The sequence below is a fragment of the Lycorma delicatula genome, chromosome 12 (assembly GCF_047948215.1).
Source record: "Lycorma delicatula isolate Av1 chromosome 12, ASM4794821v1, whole genome shotgun sequence".
NCBI lineage: Eukaryota > Metazoa > Arthropoda > Insecta > Hemiptera > Fulgoridae > Lycorma > Lycorma delicatula.
Window position 1 is genome coordinate 38,725,956 of NC_134466.1, and position 19,820 is coordinate 38,745,775.

At 28.2% G+C, this 19,820-nt stretch overlaps 1 long non-coding RNA gene across 1 annotated transcript in view; it reads left to right on the forward strand.

The window, feature by feature from the left end:
• The window catches only part of LOC142332915 (uncharacterized), an 87,323-nt gene extending 69,072 nt beyond the window's left edge, over positions 1-18,251 (forward strand). Inside the window, exons 3-5 of the long non-coding RNA XR_012758436.1 lie at positions 9,639-9,731; positions 13,204-13,359; positions 18,178-18,251. This is a non-coding gene — a long non-coding RNA (uncharacterized LOC142332915). The remainder of the gene's footprint in view (positions 1-9,638; positions 9,732-13,203; positions 13,360-18,177) is intronic.
• Positions 18,252-19,820: the final 1,569 nt, after the last annotated feature.

A 19,820-nucleotide genomic window follows, 5' to 3' on the forward strand; every position in this document is an offset into this window, starting at 1 on the left:
AGTTTATGCTTCTACATACGTCATAACAATTGTTATGATTATTTTAACAACTATCATAACAATTGTAACTATTACACTGACAAGACGCATTATATATGACTTGATTTTAATAATTGACGATTGTTATATTTTTACAAATATTTTTTATTTATCTAACTCATTTAATATTTGAAGTATTATTATTTCTATTATTATGGTAATAATAAATATTCATACGTGGTATGAAATACCACGTTCTGAGTTGAGTTCTGTGGGAATCTCGCCGTTTTGTAGATAAGCATTTTTATATAGAACCATCTCCTAAAAACAGCCAATAACCAACGATTAAACAAGTATGAAATAATGTATGATTGTGGGCGTTTCCTTGTTCAACCATTCACATAATAGTATGCATGGTTCACCAAATTTCAACCAGTTGTGCGCGGGTGACAGGATAAGAGTGATTGATATTTATACATGTTCGATCGGGGGCGTTTTTTTTTTATAGATTATTACCACCGGTTGTGTCTACCTGTGCCACTTACCTTAACAAATTTCGTCAGGATGTGCGTTATCATACCTCATTTTCGTTTGTAACCCGTACGGGTATCGTTCCGTTTGCGATAACGTATGCCACATGGTCCAAAGGCCTGAAAGATGGAACCTACGAAAATTACAACAGAAGGCAATGATTAACACTAACTTGTAACTAAACACTTATACTCTAGCGCGTGTATGCACACGTGCAAGTGTATCCTAACCCAAAAACCTCACAACCTCATCCTAAACTTTGCCCAGTCGCTAAGATATAGTGGAAGACAAACTTCATAACCTTCGACAACAAAATTAGCTGAAAATTATATGCGAGGATGAATTAACCAGTGACCGTTGGCTATACAAAATAAATTTTTAACTAATTTATTTTATTTAACTTATTATTATTATTTTAAATTTAGTAATAAACAGAGTTTTATTTAGACGAGACCTTTGCTAAGTATGTATAGTCTACACAATAACTTTGTAAATCTATCGATTGGTTATATAATGTTGTTTGAATTTTTAAAACGTATGCTCGGTTATAGAGATATTAAATTTCCGAATAACAATAACCCGGTTGATCGAGAGTGATTCTGATGCATGTTACAATTAACGATCAACCTACTAACAACATATCCCGTTTGAACTGTGAAAACCGGACGAATGGTTGCAAAGATATTACAAGAGAACTGATATATAACCCCCTTCCCATGCAATGCCCGTAGAAGCAAACCGATATTACCAATTTATAGTCAGTAATGAGATAAAGCAGATGTTTTGTTAAGGGGTCGAACATTTTTCAAAGACTTAGCACCAATCTTTTTTGAAATTTTTGGGATTTTATCCAGAAATTCGGATTCTCAGGAATATTTTTAATCCGGTTGACTGAAAGTGCACCTGAGGTATGTAAAATTTAGCCTTCAACCTATGAACATATATAAAACCGTTTAAATCGTAAAAATTGGAGGAATGGTTGGGGATGTATATCTGAAAATTTAGGTTCGGTTATCACTAGTTGATTGAAAGTGGTCTGTTGCATGCAGTAACCAGTATTGTAGGAGGAAGAACATTTATTTTCAAATAGCAAGTTCTCAAGGAATTTGAGACGTGTTTTATTCAGTAATTCGGAAGTGGAATATTTATCATATTTTGTGTTGCTATTGCACACTTAATACATATAAAATATTGCTTTGGAGAGTAGAAACTATAGTTCTCGAGATTTTTGAGCTACAGATGTTATTATATATAGTCCTATATACATAGCATCATATGAAAAAAGTAAGTGAGCCGTTATAAAAAAAAATTATGCTAATAAATATAGCATTTTTGCTGTGAAGATATTATCAAACATGGAATTAAAAAAACGAGAAATTTGAAAAAGAAATCCAGTTCAGTACATTTTTTTTTCAAGCAAATTATGACAGGTAAAAATTAGATATAAGCAATACGGAAAAATAGGACTTAGAAAACAATGATAATTGTATTAGAAACTTAAATGTGTGAATTAAATAGCAATGGATGTAAAATGTAATATATATCGTGAAAATAATAGTAAAGCCAAAAAAAGAAAATTTTTAATACAAATGTTTTCTCTGGAAAAAAATCCAAATTTTATACGTGTAAATTATTTTCTATTAATACATAGATTTAAAATGCAAGAGGCAAAGAAAAAACAGTTATTTTCGGAGTAGAAAATATAAACATGGATTGCGTGCACAGAAAATGGAGTTGCGTGATAAAAAAAATGTATTGTTCATCTCATACATTATTTATTTTTCAACATGAATATAACATCTGAACTAATAATAAACTCCACTTCCTCAGTTCAGTTCAACTCAGTAATAAATATCCCTTCGTTCAGTAGTGTACTATTTACATTTTCGTTTGTGGGTATTTAAACAGTACAACCAAATAAAAGTGGAGAAAATCTACAACACATTTACGTAAGTTTCTGATCGCTAGATTTCCTAGCCCGGTGATTTTGAATGAATTTCACATATATTACCTGTAAAATGTTTATATTTTTACTTACTTGTACGAAGTAAAGGAAGATTTGTGATCGCGAAAAATTTCGGTTATCAGATTTCAACGGAAATATACATATTAACCATCCCTAAATCCATTTTGACTAGTTTCGGTGTGATGTCTGTTCGTATCTCCGATAACTCAAAAACGATTAGTCGTAGGATGTTGAAATTTTGGATTTAGGATTGCTGTAACATCTAGTTGTGCACCTCCCCTTTTTATTGCAATCGACTTGACCAAAAGTGTCCAAAAAGCCCAAAATCCAGAAAATTTTAATTTTGGATTTTTTTTTACTGCAGTAACTAGCCCTCATTGAGAACTTTTCAACGATATGTCCATAAGTTGTACTTATTTTCATTGGTTCTAGAGATATAGCCAAATAAAATTTTAATTAATGAAATATTTGGATCTTCAAGCGCATCGGTTCAAATTCTTCTTCATTTTCTTTTCTTTTTTTTGAACATTTTCTCTATAATTTCGATATATTGATTTATTAATAATTATTATTCTGTGATTATAAAAAAAATACAATTAATTGTAATTCATTAATAACAACAATAAAAATATGAAAAAAAATTCAGAAATTGTTAGTGAAAAAAAATTTTATATACTTTTAAAAGTGGGAGTATATGTAATTTAATAGGCGTACAAGGAAGTCAGGGGTATACACATCAAATTTTTTTAATCACTTTTTATATTATTTGTTTTTGTACAGTGAAAGACACATTATTAATGAAAATTTTAAGTTAGTATTTATCTAAAATATGTAAATTCTGATCTAAGTTCAACAAATATTTATTTATTTTCAATAATAATAATAATTTTATATATATATATATGTGTGTGCGCGCGCGCGCGCGCGCGCGCGTGTGTGTGTGTGTGTGTGTGTGTGTGTGTTGTGTGTGTGTAAATAGATATTCTTAAAATTATTTTTACTATTTAGGGCAAATATTTCTAATCCATTTTTAATATAGTTTTCTTACATTTAAAATATACCATTTTTATAATTAGTTTATATTTGCACATCTGCGTAATATAGTAAGCGATCATAAAATTTTAACAAACATTACTGCGTAGAGAAATTGCGGATTGGTTATTAGTTATTTTTAAATTTTTTTTTTTTTCTCTTCAGTCATTTGACTGGTTTGATGCAGCTCTCCAAGATTCCCTATCTAGTGCTAGTCGTTTCATTTCAGTATACCCTCTACATCCTACATCCCTAACAATTTGTTTTACATATTCCAAACGTTGCCTGCCTACACAATTTTTCCCTTCTACCTGTCCTTCCAATATTAAAGCGACTATTCCAGGATGCCATAGTATGTGGCCTATAAGTCTGTCTCTTCTTTTAACTATATTTTTCCAAATGCTTCTTTCTTCATCTATTTGCCGCAATACCTCTTCGTTTGTCACTTTATCCACCCATCTGATTTTTAACATTCTCCTATAGCACCACATTTCAAAAGCTTCTAATCTTTTCTTCTCAGATACTCCGATCGTCCAAGTTTCACTTCTATATAAAGCGACACTCCAAACATACACTTTCAAAAATCTTTTCCTGACATTTAAATTAATTTTTGATGTAAAAAAATTATATTTCTTACTGAAGGCTCGTTTAGCTTGTGCTATTCGGCATTTTATATCCCTTCTGCTTCGTCCATCTTTAGTAATTCTACTTCCCAAATAACAAAATTCTTCTACCTCCATAATCTTTTCTCCTCCTATTTTCACATTCAGCGGTCCATCTTTGTTATTTCTACTACATTTCATTACTTTTGTTTTGTTCTTGTTTATTTTCATGCGATAGTTCTTGCGTAGGACTTCATCTATGCCGTTCATTGTTTCTTCTAAAACCTTTTTACTCTCGGCTAGAATTACTATATCATCAGCAAATCGTAGCATCTTTATCTTTTCACCTTGTACTGTTACTCCGAATCTAAATTGTTCTTTAACATCATTAACTGCTAGTTCCATGTAAAGATTAAAAAGTAACGGAGATAGGGAACATCCTTGTCGGACTCCCTTTCTTATTACGGCTTCTTTCTTATGTTCTTCAATTGTTACTGTTGCTGTTTGGTTTCTGTTCATGTTAGCAATTGTTCTTCTATCTCTGTATTTGAACCCTAATTATTTTAAAATGCTGAACATTTTATTCCAGTCTACGTTATCGAATTAAAAAAATTAAAAATTTTTAAATTATCCCTAAAATATTCGTCGTGATTTGTTGGAAGATATATTATCATTCAGTGCAGACCTGAAACAGTATCAAAATACGCAGTTAATTTTAGATAAAAGTTTATGTTAAATTTTATGTTTTAATGATTAAGCTCTTCGTTGAATTTGTATATGTATTTTTTTATTTATATGGGTGAAGCAAAAGACGCAAACGGTTTCTAAATATCCATTCAAAACTAATTTTTAAATTCAAAGTTTATTGTGATAATAAGTATAATGTATGGAATTTTGTTGAGCTACTGGTGGAAAACTACTTCGCCCAAATAAACCCTATCTCTACAAAGTAGTCCTCTTTGTAGAGAGTTTTCCATGATGTTGGTTAGAATATTCAAACTTACATTTTAACTTGAATCTTGTTTTTTAATTGTTCGATTGTCTTTGACTTGTTAAAATTTAATATCTCCTTTAGATATCCTCTCAAAAAATCTGGACCTGATGAACGAGACGGATAATTGATTTCAGATTTCCTTTAATTAATTCATTTGTCATAATCTTTCTTAAGAACTTCATACTGAGCCTTGCAGTATGTAAAGTGACTCCTTCTTTGTAGAACCACATCACTTGATTTGACAGCACATACAACAAATTTTGAATCATATACTGATTTTTCTCAACATTTTCAACTTTTTCATATCAGTTTCAATTTTTTTTTGGTTTTCATTTTTTCAACAAAAATTTGAGTGTAATAAATTATCTTTTTGGTGACGATCACAGAAAAATTCATAATTACAAAAGGATTAGAGTAGAATTTTCTCACTTTGTAGATATATAAACATAAAAATAATAAGGAAACGGTTAGTTAAAGTTAATATAATTTTTTTTTCAGGTTACAATAATAAAACTTTGTTAAATTGATGGATTATTATAATATTTTAATTAAATATTTAGATATCCTTGGTTACAATATGGATACAGGAAAATATGGAAAAAGGGCTGTGTTATTTTGTATATTATTTATATTTTTGTTTATTAATGGTATATTTTTTATAATACACAACTGGGACGATAAAACAAAAGTCTTAGATGAATTAAAACTCATAGATATGTTGTATGTATTTTTTCATTTTGTAATTTTCATTACATTTTCATTTCGTAAATTTCTAATAGTGGTATATTTATTAAAAGGAAAGTTTTGTAAAACGAATTTTGATTTATCAGATGAAAGAAAAAATATATTGCGTTTGAATGATAAACAGCTTAATAAACAATTTAAAATAAATTATTATTTATGTGTTGTATATTTTAATTTCGTTAACATACAGCCGATTTTAACAACAATGTATTTAATTATACGTGACGAATATAAATATTTAAATATCGAAGATTTACCTTTACCTTATAACTTCTATTACGTTGATAAAATGAAAAACGTACCTTGTTATATTTTAATATACATACTACAAGCGGTAGCAAATATAGGTTTTTGGAAATATTCGTATATCGCTTTCAGTGCTGGATTTAATTCGTTAAAAGTTATTGTGACTGAAATAAAATTACTTAGTTTATCGGTTAAAGAAATGAATGTCATCATAAACAAAAAATTAAAGGATATTAAAACTTCGAAGCATGTTAACACAAGTAAAATGAAAAATAATGTATCTTATACGGATATTGTATTGAAAAGATATATAATATTTATAGTTCAAAATCACCAAAATTTATACAGGTAAATAAATATTTCATTTGTATATGTAAAACTTTAGACTTAGATAAATGAAAGAGATTCTGAAATCTGGAAGATAATCAGCTTGTTTTGATGTCTTTGTACACAGATGACGTGATAGCTCTCTAAATAGCATTTTATATGTTTTTTGGTTGGGTTTGATAGTGATTGTGCCGGAAAATATCAAAAAGTAAACTTCTGTTTCACAGAAAATAATCAACTATTGTTTAACTTCGGTACAAACTATTTGGTTTTCGCTGAATAATAAACTTTTGAATTACTAAACAGAGCTTGCAGCTATCTTTAACAAACATTAAGTTAAAGAAAACAGATAAAGTGAATAAACCGTTTGTCATTTTCTGAGGACAAGTCATTTGCCCAGCAAACTGTGTATGTTTTATCAGTACTAAATACGCTGTAAGCTACCTATCAATTCTTGTGATAAAATGACACATATATCTGGTAACGTCAACTGAAATATCGCCTGCAGAGAACGCGTTAGAAAAATAGTAAATAAAAATGTTGTTTTTAAACGCAAAAAAACAAAAAACAAATAGATTAGCAATGTAAGGGAAAAATAATTCATGTTGTTGAATCACAAATTTTAATAAATTAGTATTTTCAACCTGTTTTTCCCCCAAAAAAATTAGACAAATACTTGTTTTTTTTTTTCAACGAGCAGTTCGTTTTTGTTTGGCAAATACAACAGCACCGTCTACCTCAAATGTTTGATGATTAATTTTGAGTTACGTATACATTATTTGACCGTGCATATAAAATTATTGTTTGTAATTATCGCTTATTAAGAATACAAGATAGGTACCATATCGTATTTATTGGAAATTTACTAATTAAATTTCAGTATTTTTTTTTTAATATTGTTATAAATATTTCTTAATGTAACCAAGGGTTTATAATGTATAACTACTTGAAAAATACTCAAAAACAAGATTTATTAATAAAGTTCCATTGCCTTAATAATAAAACAGTTAACTCTATATTTTATCTGATCTAATGTTTTCCTCAAATATTTTCTGAAATATTCTAATAAGTAATTCTCAATAATTTACTATGCTGTATTTTCTGCATAACCTTATTTTTTCTGAATTTTCTTTCAGAAAAATTAACAACGTAAAAGAAGGTATAGAAGGAATTGTTTTTGCTTATAATACCACAGTATCAATTTTCTTATGTCTTTCAATTTATTGCATCGCACAGGTATTTTATTTTTCTTATATACTTAATAAAATCATACTTAATAAGCCTAATAAATAGGAGGAAAGTAAGCGAAAAAACTTCTAAATAAAATTCTAAAACATCTTCATAAAATTTAGGCTAATAAAAATATAGAAATATTACTAATCCGAAGGGAAAATAATTGGATTTTTTATAACGATTACATGTTTTTTTAACGTGCTAGAAAACAGGAAAATAAAAATTCTTAAGTGAACTGGTAATGTTACAGAATCTAATATGTACAAATTTCTTACTTATAGTAAATTTTAAAATATCACTATTATAACGAAGATGTACAACAATATAAAAAAATATTATATAAGGGCCGAACGAAAAATGGACCTACTAAGCATATGTAATTTTTACAATGCGGTAAAAATTGAGGCACAACTTAATAACACTATGGAAATGATTGCCGGGGTTATTAGGTCTACTCCTATAGAATGGTTCCCAGTATTGAACCACATACCACCCCAAAATCTGCGCCGTATGAACACTCTTATAAGAGAGTACAAGAAGATTATGGACAGTCGAAACCTACCAATACATAGGATATTGAGAATGCCAGTCATGGTCGCCTTCGATCTAGAAAGCCACTTATCAAAACAGAAATTGCTGCCACAGAGGAAGGATTTAACCTAACTGACTCCTGGCTTCAAGAATGGACCACAAAGCAGAGTAACCAAATCCCATGTATTACTCAAAAGCCGTCGGGTTTTGACTTGCCACGTAAGACATTGCCAACGTTAAACAGAATACGAACTCAGCATGGTAGGTGTGCCTATTTCCTGTATAAATGGGGTAAAACACCGACGCCCTTTGTGAGTGTGGTGAAAATCAAACTGTTAAACACATCACAGACGTTTGATCTAGGACGGCTTATGAAGGGACTCCTGAAGATTTCCTGATGGCGACTCCAAAATCAATAGATTATATTTATTTGTTAGATGTTTGTTTGTAGTTTCTCACTGTAATTAGTGTTGTGTCTTGGTGCTATACTTCAAACTCCAAACCAAAATCCAGCCAGCCCAAAATCCAAACAAAATGGATTTTGGATTTTTAACTGCAGTAATAAGCCCTCATTGAAATCTTTTCAACGATATATCATAAGTGGTACTTATTTTCATTGGTTCAGAGTTATAGCCAAATAAATATTTTAATTATTTTAATATTTGGATCTTACACATCGGTTCACACATCGGAAGGCACATCGGTTCGAATTCGACTTCATATACATATATTTATTTTAACTTTTGTTTTTAATTTAAATATATTTATTTATTAATAATTATTAACTTTTGATTGTAAAAAAAAAATTAAAATAAATAATAATTCAATAAAATAATATAACAATAAAAAATAAAAACAGAAGTTATTAGTATAATAAATTTTTATGTACTTTTCATTTTAATTCAAAAATTTTTACTGAGGGTAACAATTATCAATAAATCAATATATTTAAATTAAAAAAAAAATATACGTATATGAAGTCGGATTCGAATTGAATTGTGCATGGTTATGGATCCGTTCCACTTACACCACAAACTACTTGAGCGATGTAAAAGAAAAGTAATATATAAACTAATATAACATGCTGAAACGGACACCCCAAAAAAATGTGATTCAATTCGGTGTCCAAATTGCACAATGCAGTTGTGTAATTGTCGACTTTACTAAAGAATTGGCAGATCGTATCTCACTTTCAAATGAAATAGGTTTAAATGAAGTGCAGCAAAAAATATGTATATGCAATTTAATTGGCGTACAAGAAAGTCGTGTGGTGTTCACCTCAGATTATTAATACAGATTACATATTTATACATATATATATTTAAAAACTAGGATAAACTAACACATTTTATTTTCTAAATATGTTTCTACACAGTTCATACGCCTATTAAATTAATAAGCGTACAAGGAAGTCATGTGCTGTTCATATCAGATTTTTTTTATTTATTTACAGAAACAAAATTTACTTTTTAAAATACCAGAAGGATTAATCGCTTTATTCCTTATTTATGTTTTCCATTACGAAGCCGAAAGGATAAAAACTGAGGTAAGAATTTAATGTATTTAAAAATGAATAATATTTATTTTTTTTCCTTAATATAAATGAACTAGTCAGATGTAGAATACTCCTTCAATGATTCTTTGATTTAATTTGAATACTTAGAATTTCATTTATGTTTTGGAAAATTTCCTTACAATTTTTATTTTGACTTCTCACTTCTTAAAACAAAAATATGTTATTTCCAAAATATAGCTTTCATTCCATGTTAAAATTAACAAAATACACTGACAAATTAAAGAATAAACTAATATTCATACTTAGTTAACAAGTTTAAAAAAAAAAAAAATCTTATTCGACCTCTCTAATTTCTGGATAAAAAAGAATAAAGAACTAGGACATAAATCTGAACGGTTTATTTTTAGGTGCCATAAGTGAAAACATTTTTATTTTCTTCTTCTTTTAAATTTGTAATATGTGAAATTTTTCGGGGCAAAAAAAAAAAATTGAACACTTGAATTTATTACATGAACAGCGCACAGCACCGTAGATTCGAATATTTTATAAGATAAACTACGCGCAGTTTACTTGAAATAAATAAATAAATGTATATTGTAAAAGGAAAACACGAATTAACAATGAACGCAAGTTTGTTTAATACTAAATTATAAAAATGCTAATGAAAAAATTTTACTTAAAAAATTTGTCATATTTTTAAAATTAATATTTCTTAAAACAATCTGAAAATTTCATCCGTCCATTTCAGAATATTTAAATATTTTTTTTTTTTTTTGAAGAAATAATCTATGTCCGGTAACAGGATGATTAATTCTAACTGGTATAAATATTTTTTTTTTGCAATTCTAAAAAATATTTACAAAATTATTTAAACATAGGTGAGCTTTGTAAAACCTTCCATTACATCATGAAAAAACGATTCGCAACAGTTTTGTTTTCTTTCGAAATTAGTTGTGAAACTGGCCCATATCATTTGTGAAAACGCTGCATTTTTTGAATATTGTTTTATATATATATATATATATATATATATATATATATATATATATATATTATTTTATTTATTATTATTTTTTTTTGAGGTAATAACAGGTTAATATTCAGTAGTAGGCTAAGTGTGTTATTCATGTTGTACTTTATACGTACGCCCGGCAATAGGTATAAAAGGATTTATGAAGTGGGGAGTTCGTTAATGCTTCAATTTTTTATATGTTTATTAAAAAGTGAAAGTGGATAAAATTCGAATAAATTTTCTGATTATATGGCGGAATTCTCTTCTCAATGTAAAAAAAATGTATTTTTAAATAAATTTTTTTTACATCAATTTTTCATATATAATATTAGCAAATTTTTTTAGTTAATTTAAGTTCGGAGATATCGGAAATAAATGAAATGTATTAATTTATCAAAATTTTTTGAAAGAAAAACTTTAAGATGGATAAATCATATTTGTTAGTAATAATTATTAGTTTATTATAACACAATTAGTGAAAATCCTATTTTATGGAAGTTTGTATATTCGAAATGCTGTAGTTAGTGGAATAAATGTTTATTAAAATAAAACTTTTGTTGCAAATTATCATTTCCCCACACCGTCACAGCTTTTTTTTAAGTTTTGGTAACACCTGTACCACTCTTTTTTCAATTTTTTATGAAGTTTGAAGTTGTATGTAAATTTTATTTGTTAATCTCCATTTCTTTCAAAAGATTTATCAAAAAGGTACTTAAGCGTCCCTTACACAAATAATATAAAAAAATTAGCTCTTAAAAATCAATAATTAAAGATGAGAAATACTAAAAACAATAAACTGATTTAAATTCGTATATCGCAAATAATTGACGGAGAAAAACAAATAAATTAACATAAAATGCCGCTTTATTTTACCAAAGATTTAATATAATTCTTCAAAGTGGCAGGACTATGTCTGGGCTTTTGGCTGTTCTTATGCTAAAATAGTTTGCCCCATCATCCAACAGCTACCTTGTACTTAAATAAGCCGGTGCTTGTTTAAATAGAATTCTTTGTAAGGATAAGTTAAAGGTGAATAAAAAATTTCTCACCTTTTTTACTTTTCTTCTTCTTCTTCTTTTTCTTATTATTACAATTATTATTTCTAAAGCACTTTACGTCCTTTCTCATTCAGTATTATTGAGGAAGCTTAAAGAAATCGGAGTTCATGGACATTTACTGACTTAGTTTCAGAATTTAATAAAATTTCTGTGTAAAAGTTGAAACTGAATCATAAAGTCTAGGTAGATCCCAGAATTCCTCAGCAGTCCATTTTACGACCTTTGTTGTATTTAATTAGTGTTATTGTATCGATAAATTTTTAAAAGTTTGTATGCTGTATCAGTTCGCTGATGATGTTTCTAAAGTCATAGCAAATGCCTCCTGTGCACACCTGTATTTCATAAGCTAAAAGATCTTGATCCACTGTTACGCTGAGCTTATGATCAAGGCTGAATTATATTAATGCAAGACGTCTGTAATGCGCATCCGTTGCTTAAAAACAGTAATAAAAAGAAAAATATTTTTAAATAACGTAACTGTACTAGTTTACAAAATTTTTCACCTCCCTGGTGTAGCTTATAAATCCTAGTATAAATATTTAGCCATTATTATTGATGAATTTTTTACTTGGTCTAAGCAAATTATTGTTGTTTCTGCTCGATTGCGTAGTATGCAATGTAAAGTATATCATCGACACTTTCGTTTCCTTAACTGTGTTTTAAAAATTGTATATTACACATTATTTGAGTCAATGTTAAGATATATTATGGCTTGAGACCACGCTGAGGATTTTTATTTAAATGTAATACGTTCCATTCAAAACTATTCTAAAAGCCTACAACAATAGACATATTCCAATAAATATCCAAGTTTTTCATAGCGTCAGCAGACTTCTATTACCCAGAAGTCTGAGGTATCAAAATATTATTAAGGATATCTTTTTTTGATCAAACTTTTTAAAAATAAAAAAAATAAAAAATATAAAACTATGAAACTCGTAACACACCTTATTTTACACAACGGTCTCATAACAAATATGGCTATTATTGTACGTTGTCCCAATCATTTTCTAAGATTTATCACCAGGCATATTAAGTTATTTTATTTCTATTAAGAAGATGAAAGAAGACATTCTTAATTTTTGTTTAAATATTTAATTAGAATTAAGTAACATGAAGGAGAGAATTGGATAGCAGATTATTAATTTTTAAAACGATAAGATTTTTTTTTGTTTTATGTTAATTAATCATAAATTATGAGTTTAGTTTTATGTTTCATTTTACGACGGAATTATTTTTGTTTTTTGTTTTAACTCTAAATTTATTATTTATATGGAAACCCCTAACAAATTGCTGTGTTAATTTATGGGATGCCATAAAAATGTAAACTGAGTAAAATAAATATAAAAAAAAAAATTATTATTATTATTATTAAGATTTTTATTAATATATTTAAAGCTTAGTTAAGATTATTTTCCTTTAATATTTTCAGTCAAAACGTTTAGCTATGTCTGTGTACAACATACCGTGGACAGAACAACCAATCTGGTTTAAAAAATATTTAATAATTATAATGACAAGATGTAATAATCCAATTGAAATACGACCGTTTGGAATGACGGAGCTGAGTTTAAAAAATTTCGCAGTGGTAATTATAAACAATATATTTCATTTAATTTTTTTTTAAGTTGAATATGAACATAAAATTCACAACATCTACCAGGAGGAATAAATAATATTTAATTGAAAAAACATGTATGGCCAAGAATAAAACTCTGAACTATTTCATAACAATATAGAAGCTATTTAACTATGTTTGATTACCTTTTTTCCTGTTGAACGAAATTTTATAGTCTAAAATTTTCTTATAGTAAAGAATAAAAAAAAATGTTTGAGTGTCTATACCATTTCAGTACTACATTATTTTACGTAAGGGCGTACGAAATTACGTGTTTATTCACATTAATGATTACCATCCATATTTCATAACAATATAGAAGCTATTTAACTATGTTTAATTTCTCAAATTAATAATTTTTGCTGGATAAAATTATATTTTCAATTATAATGTATACCCCAGTGTATATGTCCCTAAGTTAACTATTTTTCACAAATGAAATATCAGTTGAAATTTACTAATACAAAGTCATTTTTTAAATAAAATTTTTATACAAAGGTTTTTTATTAAAAATATCCTACCCTACTAAAGAGCATTTGCATGTGTATCTGTCTGTGTGTATGTCCGTCCCCCTTAGCTTAGCACAGAAATGTACCGATCACTAGCGGAAAATTCCGATTCGTTAGTACATGTTTCGTTGTGGTCAGGTGTATATCTGTTATATTATTAAACTAGCAGAACCCGCAATGCTATCACTATTGTTAGATTTCAGTGTATGTATAGATTAAGTTTGATAAAACATTAATAAAATGAACACGAAACTTCACAAAATTTAACCTTTCCCTTTTACCCTTTTCCCTTTTCCCCATTTCCCCCATTTCCTACCTTATCTACTGGATTACAATTTTGTTCATCAAATTGTTAATAACTCGGTTAACAATCGGGCGCATACAAACCAATTACCAGCGGGCATACTAACACAGTGGTGAATTTATGGACAGCAGCGAAATGACGGAATCGTAAGGGGTTTGCTACATCGAAATCTTCGCTTCACTCTTATTTAATTCATGTGGCACCAACGAAACATTGACGGTGATCCGTTCGATCAAATTTTGAAGGTTATCGCCTTGCTTTTGGCCACAACTAAAGTGATTTTAAGTAAGAAAATTAGTTTTTATTTTTATAATAGTAATGTAGAAAATGACTCCGCTTTCGAATTAATACCCTTTAAATGTACTTGTTAGATGGGAAATGTTTCCTATTTGAAATCTGATAAAAGCTTTGTAACATAATTGATAAAAATTCATTTAAGTTACCTTTTTTCCTGTTGAACGAAATTTTATAGTCTAAAATTTTCTGTTAGTAAAGAATAAAAAAAAATGTTTGAGTGTCTATACCATTTCAGTACTAAATTATTTTACGTAAGGGCGTACGAAATTACGTGTTTATTCACATTAATGATTACCATCCAATGATAGAATTCGGTATTTTTATTACGAACATCAATGAATGTTGCATCCTACGGACGCACTACTTAAAATTCACTGACAGGATTCCATGTTGAAGTAATAAAATAGAAAAATTGAATAATTATAAAAAATCCTTGCTTATTTTTTTTCTTCAAAGCAAAAAATTCCATATATCACGAAAAAAATTCTTTCCTTGGGTTAAAATTTAATGCCTCCGAATATAGTTAATGGTTTTTTTTTTTCTAATTGGTAACTGTGTGTTGAATGCGATTACACTCTTAAGATATTAAACAAATTTAATTTGGTCAGTTGATTACATAAAAATAAATTATGGGGTATTGTTATATTTTATAAAAGAAACTGTAATTTTCTAAATGACAGTATGGGTATACTACTTGTGATCCGCGGTTTTTTACAGTATATTTTCACTAGAAGTTTTCAAAATAAACATTAGAATTTAAAAAAAATTCTGTTATAATTTAAAGGTTGATAAATTAAACGGAAAATTGGTAAATTAATCTTTTACTTTGTTGAGAATTTTGGCCTCTGGTGCATACTTGTTGAGTTTTCGAAAACTTCCATCGCATCACGTTTGTGCATGAATCATCAATTCCATGCGTTATTAATATCAGTTATTTTAACTAGAAATTAATCAAACATGAATCAAATTTCTTAATCATGATTAATAATAATTTCTATATTAATTATAAGAAATTAATCGAATCATGCTGTATTATTATCGATTTATTAAGCTAAAAGAAAAACCGTTATAAACATCGATACAAGATTGTATATTTAGTTAGTTGAACGAGTTTATAGTTTTTACTTCGTTGTACGAAGTAAAGGAAGTATTTTAATCGCGAAAAATTTCGGTTTTCAGATTTCAACGGAAATATCCATTTTGACTAGTTTCGGCGTGTCGTCTGTACGTACGTATGTATCTCGCATAACTCAAAAACGATTAACCGTAGGATGTTGAAGTGTTATATTTAGGACTGTTGCAACATCTAGTTGTCCACCTCCCATTTTGATTGCAATCGACTGAACCAAATGTGTCCAAAATAGCCGAAAATCCAAAAAAAATTGTATTTTGGACTTTTTCTTAACTATAGTAACAAGCCCTCATTGAGAGCTTTTCAACGATATAACTACCATAAATGGTATTTATTTTCATCGGTTCCAGAGTTTTAGGCAAATAAAATTTTAATTAATGTAATATGTGGATCTTGCAAGCGCAAGGCACATCGGTCAAATCAGACTTCATCTCCTTTTTTTTAATTTATATTTATTGATTACTAATTATTAATCTGTGCTAGTAAAAATGTTTTACAATAAATAATCATTCAGTAATAACAATTAAAAAAATATATATGAAAAAATATGAGAAGTTATTAATGAAATAAAATTTTATGTACTTTTAAAAATGTGTATATGTAATTTAATAGGCATATAAGGAAGTAAAGTAGTATCCACATCAGAGTTTTTGAATTTTTCAGTAGAAAACTACGTCTTGTATAACATGTATAATTTGTTCACATAACGGTGTGGAAATATACACGACATTCAATCGCACCGTAGAGTTATAGAAATATTAAAAACATTTCCAAACGGACAATCCACAACAAGAAATAAAACAAAAATTGCGTACAAGTAAACAAAACTCAGTTTCATATTTAATTTGAACGAAAAAAAAAGATAAATTTTAACGCAGTCGTCTCCATGAATAAAACCATTTTTCATATCATACTCTTGATATATAGAGTTTTTATACAACATTTTGGTCCCTCCTTGTCACCGGAAAATTGCATTTTTAAAAAATAGTGAACATATGAATATTTTTTCAAGACTGACTAAGAAGTGAAAATATCAATTTTCACTTCTAAAACATCATTGGTTTGGTAGTTTTATGAAAAAAAATTTAATTGTTGATCCCTTGGATAAAGTTTCCCTAATTTGCTTCCATCCCAACTCCCCGTCAAGGAAGAATACACCCGCCTTGCGACGATTTCGGTCACCACACCCCCCTTCGTAGCCCTGATGGGCTTTAACGAAAATCGTCTTTTGCCCGTCTATCTTTTTAAATCTCACAGTAATAAACAAGGCCTCGTTGGGATACCACCGATATAAATGCATCGGTAGACATTTGCATCAGTGAGTTAATTACTCAGCCTTCGCTGTAGGCTTTTTTAAGACAATCTTGACTGTTCCACTTCGTTGCTCTCTGAACTAGATAACCGTGTTCGTGGAAGTACGAACCCCGCACCTAGTTCTACACTTTATAAAACTAATCTGTGCGTAAATGTCTCATAATATTTGAGGCATTTGATGTTCGCAACAACGAAATTTATTCCTAGTTCCCTTAGTGAGTTCAACTTTAGCTCATACCCCTACTTGGTTACATTTATAAAACCGGTCTGGTCTACCAGAGAGAGGCGGACAGATCTCCTACTCCCACTAAGCTCCATCGCAGAGTCCCGCGTGAAATTTATTTTCATTTAACTACCATCGTCGAGATGGCGCTATATCTCACTCTCACCATTAGTTATAAAGATACACTTTCTGCTGAGCATAAAACGAAATTTCGATTCCCGTGAAATAATCAAATCGATTTTTTTTAAATTATAAAATCAAGCCGTAATTATATGTGCTTAAGTGCCTTAATAAAACGCTTAGCTTTTCTTCAATATAAAATATTTTAAATGCCTACATATATTCTCCTATAAATATCATCTTGTATGGTTCCCTCAAAAATGGACTTAAAATCATTATCAGGCGTCCATACGTTTGAATCGTATAGATCTCTAGAAAATCAAATATGTTAACTTATCCTATACGTACGGAATCTTTCCTAAAAAGAATGGTCATTAATTCTTAAAAAATAACAATACCCACAAAACGAGTCAATGGAACTGTTTTTGTATAAATCAACGCAATATTTCGACTTACGAGAAAGTGCTTTATTATACTTACGTTCACATTTTTTTAATAAATTTCCGAACATTTAAAAAATCTTCAACTAAATTATTTAATATACAATTAAAAGTTTTTTTAAAAATATTATCTATTAATTTTTAAATATTACTTATAAAACATGATTTATACCTCTCAATGTATACATAAATATGTGATCAAAATAATTTTCTATAGCGGCTTTTGAGTCGTGAATTATTTTTTAATAATTTTCAATATTTCATGTACATTTATTGTTAATCTTATATTTTTTTATAATTTATTTAATACTTATATGAGCTGTGTAATTTATATTTTGCTCCGATCAGCATAAACGTTTTTTTATAGAAACATGACGCCAGATTATTTCATGCTCTATTATAATAAGATGAATAAAAATCGTAGAAAATAATTTCGTTTTTTTTTACAGGTGTTGAATGCATCATACTCTTATTACAATGTATTAAGTAGTTTTAAAAATAAAACCGACTAATCTCAGAATAATTTAACAGTTGTAAATTTATTAAAATTGTAAATCAATTATTACATAAGAATAAAATATATTATTTTTTAAGAAAAATATAAAATATTTATTATTTTTTTATTTAAAAATAAAAATATTGATGATGTAATTTATATTAAATATTTATTTCAATTTTTGGCATTACATAAAAAATTTTCACTTTACTTTAAATAATTAAATACTAAGAAGAATTTCGAAATCACCTCTAGAGAAACAACTTATGGTATCTATTTTATTTGTTTTTTTTTTTAACCCACATTGGTTTTTTCATTTTTGTCCTCAAATCTTGCATCCTTAATTTAACATATTTCCTGACATTGCCGATTGATGAAATTTTGCACAATTACTAAGGTTGGGTAACAATACAATAATCCACCATTACTTTTGCAAAAATCCTCCCGTGCAGGAGTAAATTTATAAAATGTATATAAGCGACAAAAAAAAGTTTTATTAATTTACGATCGTATTTCAACAACCAAACACTATTTCGTTACTTTGTATTGTAAATGTTTGATTGAAAATTTGTTTGATATTTTATAAATTTCAATATATCATGTTATCTTTTGAAATCCAAATTAACCTACTAATTAAACTCCCGCAATGTATAATAATTTGATTTAAATATGACTAAAAAGTAAAAAGCAAGTTTTTAAAAATTTTTGTAATATTATTTTCTATAATATTTATTTTTTAAGATTATTCTTAGAATTAAACAAAAATGTTTTTTTGAATAATTTTTTTTCTAAACACTTACTTGATTAAATTAATGTAGTTAAAAAATGTATATTTCAGTCATTTTATTATAACTGAAACTTTAAAAAAATAATTAGTATGTTCGTTTTGCGATGAATAAATATAAACTAATTAATGGAAACTAGATGCCAACTCTATAAAACAGTTGTTTTTTTATAAAGAGGCAGTTCATCCAAACAATCTGTTAGGAAATTTCTAGAAAACTGTAATAATATTCTGAATTCAGCTTTATTAAATAAATTTAAATTGAAGACTTATTTTTACTTTCTTATACGAAGTAAGCAAGTATTGTGATCGCAAAAAATTTCGGTTTTCAGATTTCAACGGAAATATCTATTTTGACTATCCCTGAATCCATTTTGACTAGTTTCGACGAGACATCTGTACGTATGCATGTATGTATGTACGTATGTATCTCGCAAACTCAAAACCGATTAGGCGTAGATGTTCAAATTTTGGATTTTGTTCTGTTGTAACATCCAGTTGCGCACCCCACTTTTTGATTGCTATCGACTGGACCAAAAGTGTCCAGAAAAGCTCAAAAACCAAAACCCATTTGGATTTTGGACTTTTTCTTAACTGAAGGAATCAGCCCTCACTGAAAGCTTTTCAACGATATATCATAAGTGGTACTTTCATTGGTTCCAGAGTTATAGCCAAATAAGATTTTAATTTATCAAATTTTTGGATCGTACACAGGGAAGGCACATCAGTTCGAATCCGACTACACATTCTTCTTTTTTTAACTTCTTTTTAATTTATGTATATTGCTTTATTAATAATTGTTAACCTCTGAT